We start from the raw sequence: 9061 nt of genomic DNA, 5'->3' as shown, positions 1-9061 counted from the left end.
ACCCATTGATGATATAATTGACAAATTCTGTTAGTAACAAAAGCACAGACACTCTTCTTGTGATTTTAATCAAGTTTGTTCGGTCTAGTGGCTCCAAAATATTCAGTTGCCATTTGGGATTTTAATATTTGAAATCATAGAATGATACAGCACAAGGAGGCCTACATGCCTCTGTCAAATGGCAAACTCTTTGGAGTTTGCACTTCCTCCCCATGTCTGCATGGGTTTCCTCCAGGTGCTCTGGTTTTCTCTCACTGTCCAAAGATATGCGGGCTAGGTTCATTGGCCATGCTAAATTTGATCCGAGTGTCACAGGATTAGCAGAGTAAATGTGTGGGGCTACAGGAATAGGGCCTGAGTGGGATTGTGGTAGGTACATCCTTGATGGGCTGACTGGTCTCCTGTACTGTAGGGATTCTATGATTCTGAATCTTTGATAGAGCTATAAGAACATAAGAACATAAGAAATAGGAGCAGGAGTAGGCCATCTAGCCCTTCGAGCCTGCCCCGCCATTCAATAAGATCATGGCTGATCTGTCGTGGCTCAGTTCCACATTCCCGCCCTCTCCCCATAACCCTTAATCCCCTCGCTTATCAAGTCTTGCTCTTTCCCACAAGCCCATGTGTTTTCTCCCATACATGTTAATAATGTTTTGGGTATAACAGATGTTAATCTGAATGAGAAAGGCATTAAAGATGAAGATCAGACCACAGGTATGTTTCAATGAAGTAATTTACGTGAAACATTTCTGAGAAGCAACAGATTTCATTCAATAATTCAGTTAATTATCTTCTTTCACACAATTATTTTAATTAACAATTTTAATCTCACAAATATGAAACACAAATGCCGAAATTCACAAAAACTTACTATATTCAAAATCATCATTTGGCAAAAAGTATTTATTTACACGATGGATTTCCTTGCTAGAAACATTGATACATAGAAAATCAGAGCAGGAGTAGGCCATTTGGCCCTTATAACCTGTTCTAACCATTCAATATGATCATGGCTGATCCTCTATCTCAAAGCCATACTCCCACGCTCTTCCCAGAGGCCTTGACACATTTAGAGTCTAGAAATCTAAAGTTTTTAAAGTTTACTTATTAGTCATAAGTAAAACTTACATTAACACCGCAATGAAGTTACTGTGAAATTCCCTTAGTTGCCACAGTCTAGTGCCTGTTTGTGTCAATGCAGCTAACCAGCCCGTCTTTCAGAATGTGAGAGGAAACCGGAGCACCCAGAGGAAACCCATGCAGACAACATGCAAACTCCACACAGACAGTGATCTAAGCTAGGAATTGAACCCAGGTCCCTGGCACTATGAAGCGGCAGTGCTAACCACTGCTCTACTGTGTCTATCCGTATCCTTTTCAAATATATCCAGTGATTTAGTCTCCATGGCCTTCTGTTGAGAATGTGACCCTTGCTCTGGATCCACCCAAGCCTGAGGAAACAACATCTCTGCAACCATTCTGACCAGCCCTTTCGGAATTTTATACGAGGGTTCATTTACCTTGACGACAGTCAGGAATGAAGCCAGAGGTGGAGCTGCAGCTGGTGAATGCTGACTTTGAAAAAAAATTGTACCTTGACATCACAGGAGATTGGTAAGTTAACTGGCTGCTCAGTGGTGCTGCTTGGGGACTGAATGTAAACAACTGGGAGTTTAGAAAACCTTAAAAAGTATCAACTATTAACAACAGGTTACAAAGGAGTAGCTTGTGAGTCTTGTATGTTTACATCAGGTTTATTTCTACTCGTAAGATGTATTATATATTGGTAGGTTTTATCAGTATTAGTGAGATTTATTAATGGAAGTAGGGTTTATTAGTATTCGTAAAGTTTTATTTGTATGTATAGGCTTTATTAGTGGAAATACCATTATTAATTAATAAATAGAGGAATAACAGGGCACCCCAAAACTCTAGATGAACATCCTGTGCTATGTAGGGACTTCAGGGCACTTCCTGTGTCCTGGATAACTATTTATGCAGTAAGTGTCATCAGTTGCAGCAGCTCAAGGTCTGTGCTGCAGGACTTGATTAGCAGCTGGCATCATGGATGCGTATCCACATAGCTGAGAGCTTTGTAGTTAGCACATTTAGAGTTGTAGTCACCATACAGTTTAAGAGTATGCAGGAAGAGAAGGAATTGCTGACCACCAGACATGTTATTGTGGGAGTCCCCTGAGTGCATTCTTCTCTCAGTTCTGAATATTGATGAGAGTGATGGTTCATTTGGGGAATACAATCAGGGCCAGATATGGCGCCATGAGTGGGTCAGCTATACAGTGATGCTGGAAAACAAGAAGAACAATGGTGACAGTTAATTCAATATGCATTGGAATAGACTGGCATCTCTGTGGCCACAGATGTGAATTAAGGATGGTGCGTTGCTTCTCTGGTACCAGAGTCAAGGACAGCATTGAATGACTGCAGACCACCCTGAGGAGAGAGGGTGATCCAGTACCTCTGGTGTACACTTGTTTGAACAACATAGTTAGAAAGAGCTATGTGGCCCTGCAGTCAGAATTTAGGGAGCTGGCTAGGAAATTAGCAAGCAAGACGTAAAAAGTAGTAATGTCTATATTACTCCCTGTACCACAGGCAAGTCAGTATAAAAATAGGACAATAAAGCTAACGAATGCATGGCAGGAGAGATGGTGCAGGAGGGAGGGCTTTAGATTCCAGGAGCGTTGAGATTGGCTCTGGGAGAAATTGGACTTAGAGCCAGATGGGTCGCAGCTAATAAGAGCCAGGATTGAATTCCTTGAATTTTGCTAGTACTGTGATGATATACTGTGTCTTTAAGAAACATATGTATATCATTTTTCTTGTAAGGGATATAGTCAAAAGTCAGAACTGTTTTGCAAGGTGCCAATTTCTCTAAGTAATATTTTAAATTGGTAGCTGGGGGAACAGGATAAGGACCTGGGGTGTTTGTTTTCAGCTGAGCTAATGCATTTATGTTTACTTAGGTTTACTTTGGGGTTTCAGATTAGAGTTTTGAATACATTGATTAATGGGGTTGAGTGATGTGCTCATGGGAGAAAGTAAGCTTGCAGGGAAGATACACATTTTCTAGTTCATTTTTAAAATACAAACAGTTTGCTACCTGGACTGCCAGATGGAAGAAATGGCTTTCTGTCTCTCTCTCACTGAAAAGTCTTCTCTGAGAGCTCTCAGAGTGTTCACCTGAGACAAGAAGATGGGCCTGTGTATTGCTAACTAATTTTTAGAAGGGGGTTTAAGTCTGTAGGAGGTATATTGTTTGAATTAGAAGGGCTGATTACGTATCAGAAAGTGATCTACGCATTGAGCAAGGGGCATTGTTGAGGTATTAAATTAATACTTTGAATTTATCTTTAAACAAAGCGAGATTAACTGGCAGACAGTACACAGGTAACCTTTAGTCTGAACCTGTGAACCAGTGACCCAATTTGCTTCATGTTGTATCTTTCTATTTTCATGATTTAAACATTTAAATATTGCTCTTTGTTATATTGAAATCAATCAATCTGATTATAGTTCATATTCTCACAAACATTTTGGTGAAATAAAAGCATTCAAAATTAGCTTTTTTAAAATAAGCCCATTTTCTTGACTCTAGCAGAGTACACCCACATTGAGTTCATGACCTGTCCATGCCATGTTCCTTGATGAATTTTCCAAAAATGACAATTGCATTGCCAGGACACAACGACATTTTCACTGTCAAGAGGATACAATCTAATCAAATAGAACAACTCATAGCTTGCTCAGTGTTTTGCACACTTACTTATTACACTGATCAAGGTCTAATATGTGATATATTATTGTCAGATAACAGCGGTGATAGTAAACTAAAGTCACCATTGCCAAAATTATGCTACAACCTGCTAAATTCAGTATTTAATAGAGGCACATTCATCTTGGGTAAATCAAAACAATTGTGCAATTGTTGAATAAATATGAATGGTTCTCAATGATTTACCGTGATGTTACAATCGACCTTGCTTTAACATGATTAAAAAAACTCTGTTCACATTATGCCAATTGATCAATTGATGATGTACCATGCTGATTCACTTAGAAAATTCCTTTAAACTTATAGCTACAGCTAATTAATGGACTGCTCCTTGTTTGTCAAATTTCACTAGTAAACGTCAATGATTGGGCTTTTGCAGTCAATTCTGACTACACGGACTGTTTAAATAAAAAGGTATGTTGGACTGGGGCAATCTGAGATCCAGGCTGATATGTTCAAGCTGACAATTTACTTAAGACAGGTCACTTTCTATATCCTTAGTCACATAATTGGTCCATCATTTACTCTGCTCTTATTTGTTTTCTTGCCACTTAGTGGAGTGTTTGTATTTCAGTAAAATAATCATTGTGGCAGGTGGGCTAATAACATTTGGTGTGTCTGAACTTTTTCATGCTTCTTTAGCACAACATATGACTGGTGCTAGTCTCATAATGATTCATTCAGCTACTATGAGTTCTTTTTCCATGTGAGGCCCTGCCAATTTGTATTCATTGCATGAGGTAGCACTGGATGTTCAGTTTGAATACTGGTATAGCCCAAGTTTTTTTCACTCCGCAAACTGATAGGATCCACAGCTACTTTACGGGTTTCTGTGTCCTGTAGTTACTAACTCCTAAACTTTAACAGAATTTTTTCGAAAAACACAGAATAATGTCTCACTAAATCTCATAATGTATTGTTTTATATATATGCAAAGCTCTGACAGACAACTGTTTTTTTTTACTCATACATAAGATTAGACTCAGGTTTACTGTGTCTGGTGTACTTAGATGCATCTAGCATTGTTGGTTTTTAGGCAGGCTTTCACAGGTTTAAGTTTAAAGATTATTTGTGAGTGTCACAAGTAGGCTTACATTAATACTGCAAAGAAGTCCCTGTGGAAAATCCCCTATTCATCACATTCCGGCACGTGTTCAGGTACACTGAGGGAGAATTTAGCATGGCCAATGCACCTAACCAGCATGTATTTTGGACTATGGGAGGAAACCAGAGCACCCGGAGGAAACCCACGCAGACATAGGGAGAACGTGCAGATTTCGCACAGACACGGTAGCACAGTGGTTAGCACTGCTGCTTCACAGCTCCAGAGACCTGGGTTCGATTCCCGGCTTGGGTCACTGTCTGTGTGGAGTTTGCACATTCTCCCTGTGCCTGCATAGGTTTCCTCCGGGTGCTTCGGTATCTTCCCATAGTCCAAAGATGTGCAGGTTACGTTGATTGGCCATACTAAATTGCCCCTTAGTGTCCCAGGATGTGTAGGTTAGGGGGATTAGTGGGTAAATATGTAAGAATACGGGGATAGAACCTGAGTATGATTGTGGCCGGTGCAGACTTGATGGGCCACATAGCCTCTCCCTGCACTGTAGGGTTTCTATGATTCTATGTCAGTGACCCAAGGCCTGAATTGAATCCAGGTCCCTAGCGCTATATGGCAGCAGTGCTAACACTGTGCCACCCAGACCACCACACCGCCCAGTGGATCTTCCATCAACTACAAACATGGTTTCTCACATCACAGGAGCTCTGTTAGGGGTGGGTGTTGGGATGCTCCCTCCTTTTCGGGTATCCTGTACGCAGTGGAGGGATCTGCTATCACAGCGGCCAGGGTAGATTCAGTACCCATAAAAGAATTTTCCTCAGCCTCACCTATTTCTGTCGGGAATGCCATGACATTCATTTCTTTAGGAGAAGTTGGGGCCCACCTTGGAAGTTCATGGACTCCAATAATAGCTGAATGAACAACCTATTTAAGATAATCAGCAGAGTTCATAATATTCAATTATACTTGTTAGAAGAATATGCATTCATACACAGGGACTAATTCTCTGCAAACTAAGAGAGTATGTTCAAACCTAGAGTCTCTTTTCAATTGACTGGGCATTTGGGGAGCTAATAATTTTTTACTGCTTTCTCTATGGCAACATCTCAGTCAATATCAGAGTCAATTAGCCAACCAATAAGTATCCTTTTCTCCTGTAGTTTTTAAAAATTATTTCAAGGCATATGAGTTTAACCGGCAAGGCCAGCATTTCTTGCCCAGGTTCATTTCCTTTCAATCAAATGGCTTGCTCAGCCATTTTAGGGCAGTTAAGAGTCAACAACATTGCTGTGTATCTGGAATCACATGTAGACCAGACCAGGTAAAGATGGCAGATTTTCTTCCCTAAAGGACATTAGTGAATCAAATTTTTTTTTCCCAACAATTAGCAATCATTTCATAGACACCAATTGATCTTCCAGTCCCACCAATGGAGCACCCCATCATGGATTTCCTGGCAGCATTGGGTGGATTCAATGGGAAATCCTATAGACAGCAGTGGGACCAGAAGATCCCACCTCCAACCAACAATGGGTCACCCCCTGCCACCAAGAAACACACCATGGGGGTGGAGGGAGGGGGTTGGGCAGAGAATCCCACACTGATGTGAGTAGACATTTTTGCTAATTTCAGATTTACTATTTGAGTTTGAACTCTAATTTCTAAATTTCAAACAATCTGGCCATGCTACATTCTCCCTCAGTGTACCCAAACAGGCCTCAGAGTGTGATTGCTAGGGGATTTTCACAGTAACTTCATTGCAGTGTTAATATAAGCCGGTTTGTGACACTCATGAATAAACTTGAAACACTGCGACAATGATTACAACATCCTAGAGGAAGCTGTGCAGATTAATATGGACTGAGTGTGGTTGTCATTGTTACTGAAGGTTGATTGAGAAATGTTTCTTCCTTGTGTTTGATGATTTTTTCTATGCTGTGTTGGCAGGTTAACGGTCAGATTTATTTATCTCTGTTAAATCAGAGTAACTGAACGACTACAGATTAGGGTCTTGGACAGTTGCATCACATGACCTTTCTGGATGACATCCATTGCCTAGTTAATATGTAATTTGCAATGTGGCGAGTGCGGCACTCTAACACTGATTTCAATGACCCAAGCACTTTATTTCCGCTATGTTATTTTGACCACTTTGGCAAGGAAAAAAGGGAAAATGTGCTGACTATTTTCAAGGAAAGCTAGTTGATTATTAAATTGAGGGAAAAAAAACACGGGCGTTAGTTCAACATTGATAAGATTGTACCCTGTGCAAACAATACAATAAAATCACTCCGGTATCTTTAGAAAAGCACAAAATGACAGAATGCTCATGGATCCCCAAGTCGGTGGAATTTCCCGCAAGTTGTCAGGGAACTGCAGATAATCTTCACTCACTTTTTGCCACAAGATAACACGACCACTGAATTAACAGAACACACGACTGGTTTAAGGTAACATTGGGCTGGGATTTTCCCAGAGGCTCCGAGACCAGGGCATCAGAACCAAAAGCGGGGAAAGGGAAGGGGGGGAGGGGGGGTGGTAGTTCTCCGCGCCCCCGTCCCCGGCCCCTGAGGCTGGAGAGAGGAGGAGGGGGGGAGATGCCCCGGGTCCCCCGGGCCCGTACTTACTGGTAGGGGGTGTGCTTCTTGGAACAATGGATATAAGTGGGAAAGGGTAGCAGGTATTTTATTTCGCCTTTTAGGTCACTTCTGAATATCTAATACTTGGTAGATGAATGTTAAATAGCTTCTTTCCCATCATTACCAATATCAGATAGCATGGCCATGCTGACTAAAATCTGCTTCATACTGAGTTACTCACAGCAACCGAAATGGTCCCCACAATTTTCCGACTTTATCACTGCATAAGCTAATGCTGACCTATCTATATTCCCAGGTTATCTGTTCCATTTACCTTTATCTCTTCTCAGAAGCTGCGTACTGTTACGTGCTGTCACTGCTGTATATACTGACTGCCTATCCACAGCAAGGTCCCTCTGGAGCACTGACCTCCAAAGTCCTTCTGCATATCTCCAGTGTAGGCAGATGGCTAGGTGCCACAAAGGACATTGCATACCATACCACACTCCGGCAACACAGGGCCGGATCTTCGACCCAGTTCTCAACATGTAGTTGAAGAGTTTGGCTTCTCGGCCTTTTGGCTAAGATCAAATGTAGTATCTGTTCTTATCAGTTTAATATCTTGAAGAGTTTCATCTCCTGCAGCATATGGGCGAGTTATCCAGAATCAATGCTCTTTATTGAACCCGGTTATAATTATTCCTCTTAATGTCCACAGGTTAGCATTTCAGAACAAAAGAAAATGCTCGTGAATTAATTTAGATTCTACTAGGTGCCTAAAGAATAAACAGAATATTTCATTTGGGCTTCAGCTCCGCTTTCATCTATTCAAAACTGTCAGCTTATACACGTTTGGAAACAAGCAACTGTGAGGTTCTCATGTTCTCATATCTCACCTTCTGAGTGGTATAAATAAATGCAAGGAATGTTCTAGTGATACAATATATCAGTGAAGCTTTTTTGTGGATCAAAATATACAGGGTAACACAGTGGTTAGTACTGCTGCCTCACAGTGCCAGGGACCTGGGTTCAATTCCTGTCTCGGTCACTGCCTGTGCGGAGTCTGCACGTTCTCCCAGTGTCCTCGGGGGTTTTCTCCAGATGCTCCGGTTTCCTCCCACAGTCCGAAAGACTGGCTGGTTAGGTGCATTGGCCATGCTAAATTTTTCCTCAGTGCACCAGAGTGTGGCGACATGGGGATTTTCACAGTAACTTCACTGTAGGGTGAATGTAAGCTTACTTGTGACACTAATGAATAAGGTTTAAACGTTGTTGTTGTGCACTGGGTATGAACCTCGCCTCTGTGGAATGCTAATCTAGAGGTCATCACTTTGTTTATGATAGGCACAGGTCAGAAGTCTTCAAATCTTAAAAAAAAACACCCTGGGCAGAATGGGAAGGGGCTTGTAAGCTTTGGCAGCAAAAATAACCTCCCTTCCGCTTCACACCAGGACATCTGTCTTTGTCCTTAATGTTGCTACTTTTGTTGCAGTTTCCACAGCTCTAACACATTCACCCTCCCTTCAATTCTGGCCAAGAGACAAAAGATTCAAAGCCTCTGTTTCTCTCCTAAAATTTGGTATTTATTTGTGTCACAAGTTTAACACTGCAATGAAGTTACTGTGAAAA

At 41.3% G+C, this 9061-nt stretch overlaps 1 pseudogene; it reads left to right on the top strand.

Moving 5' to 3' along the window:
• Positions 1–7993: 7993 nt before the first annotated feature.
• On the top strand, positions 7994–8194 carry LOC145356711 (U2 spliceosomal RNA; annotated as a pseudogene).
• The last annotated feature ends 867 nt before the right edge of the window (positions 8195–9061 follow it).

This window comes from Carcharhinus amblyrhynchos, chromosome 21, assembly GCF_965287045.1.
Source record: "Carcharhinus amblyrhynchos chromosome 21, sCarAmb.v2.hapA, whole genome shotgun sequence".
NCBI lineage: Eukaryota > Metazoa > Chordata > Chondrichthyes > Carcharhiniformes > Carcharhinidae > Carcharhinus > Carcharhinus amblyrhynchos.
Note: the sequence above shows the minus strand (reverse complement) of the source record. Positions and strands in the feature narration are given on the sequence as shown.